This window comes from Squalius cephalus (genome assembly GCF_949319135.1).
Source record: "Squalius cephalus genome assembly, chromosome: 8".
NCBI lineage: Eukaryota > Metazoa > Chordata > Actinopteri > Cypriniformes > Leuciscidae > Squalius > Squalius cephalus.
In genome coordinates, this window is record NC_137129.1 from 30,375,569 (window position 1) to 30,377,767 (window position 2,199).

Here is a 2,199-nt window from a genome sequence, read left to right on the forward strand (position 1 = left end):
AAGTCTTTAAAACTCTGAAATGCTCAAGTCCAGCCCCTTTTTGGGTCAACAACAGTGCAAGAAAAAGAAAAGACAGTTACTGCATAAAAGATAATGAGATTATTAAATAATGATAAAATAATAAGAACGCAGAAGTATCAGAAACAATTCAATTGAAATTTTATTCAACCGTCATCAGTAGCCTACTCGAGACAGACATACACAATTATTCCTGTTAACAATTTTAAGTCTTTAGTTTTGTAATTTCACTTTACATGAAAAGGCGATTGATTAACAATCTCATTTACACAAGTCGCACTAACACAATTGCTAGTAAAAAATACTAACTTTAATGTCCAAATATTAAAAGTGTCATCTTTGAAAATATTGGTAGGCAAAGAGCTTTTTTTCACTAGCCTATATGTTTAGCCTATACATGACTGTCCGATGTAATGTTAAAAAATTTTGCAACACTTGGAATTAATTGTAAAATGCCCTCATTCTATGGTATACGTTTAGCAAGACAAGTCAGAACAACTGATTTTCTTGAGCTTGCGCGAGACATTGGGGATATCTAGTTCACGCCGTATGAAAAACAAAGTTGATCGATTTAAGGACATTAAATATGTAGCCAGTTATAGGTTTCATGAAAACAGGGCCATGTTTCACTTACTTGGAGTTAGTGCCAACTCCCTAACCTCTTTTCTACTCTCACAATCCTAACGATAACTACTTAAGAAATAACACTAAGCCTTTATCACAACAAAAATAGCGCATCCTTTTATCAGATTATGCAATATAAAAGAAAATTACTTACTCTTCGATAGCAAATTACTGTTCATCGAAAGTGGATGTGGACTTTAGGTTTGTGTTTATGAGAGAGATAGAGGCAAAACTCTGCAATGGAGCCTCTCGTTCTACCAGGATTTGATTCGAGTAGAGTTAGAAGGTTTAAATGTGTTTTGGGGGCATGAGGCTGTCAGACCCTTTGGCAAGTAAGATTGATCGCGTGCAGGCTTCGAGAACTCTTTGTTTAGTATATAAGCACTAAAACAAACGACCAAGTAGGCTACTCGTTTCCTAAAGTTTAAACATAATCCGCATATAGGCTGTATTCAGCACACAATTTTTTTTTTAAATAATAATAATTCAAACTTTTACTTCACATAAAGCCAACAATATTCATAGTAGACTAATGTAAGGTTAGTAGAACGAGCTAGAGCAGCATACAGAATTTGTCTGTGATATTACGTATTTAGTAGCATATTTACTCTGATCCACACTGCTCAAACATTGCTCAGTAAAAAAAAATAAAAAAAAAACACTTCTAGCCTATATATGAAAACATCTGGTATCAGGAAGCTTTTTACTTCAAATATTTACTGAGAACGACGTATAGTCCTGCATCTTAGCATAATATACAGACTAAATATACAGACTTTTAATTTACATTTTATAATGCACGGTATTTTATAAATAAGTATATAGATTAATAATGTATTTTAGAATACGTATATTTCAGTGCGATCATCTTACAGAATGTTCTGTTAAATATGATGTAGGCTACGTTTTTGTCTAGCCAGTGTAGGCTATCCTAAGAATCGATAGGCGGAACGTTACATCAATAGATTTGGGTGGGGGAGGGCTATATGTGATTCCAATGCATTTTGTGCAGTATTAATGGTAAGAGGAGCTGGGCTGAAACCGCTGTCTTTTCAGGTCACATGAGATGATAAAAAAAAAAAAAACCCTTCTCTGTCAGTGTAGCAGGCGTAACTTATTTGGCTAATGCATTGGAGCAAGACTGATCCACTTAGGCTACTTTATTTGTGATACGAATACACAGACCGGATGCACGATGGCAGAAAGGAGACTCTAGACGCACCGGCGACCGGTTTTGAGTCTGACTAGGAAGCTTCAGGGCCATTGCCTTCACCATGACACCGATGTACATAACAGTAACCTCCCTCTTGAGAGAGGAGTTGCTGGAAGAAGTTCTTCGGATCGATCTCAAGCTGGATCCTTTTGAATAAACCCCAAATTGTAAAGGTAATCATGTGACATGACTTTTCAGACTTTCCAGTGTCTTTTTGAATTCAATATCAATAGTAGCCTAAGCGGTCCACATATGGCATGAATAGTTAGGCTATATTAAATTTAATAGTTTTCTTCAAATAGCCTGCATAATTTAATAGTCTTCAACGAAGCCAAACTTTCCCT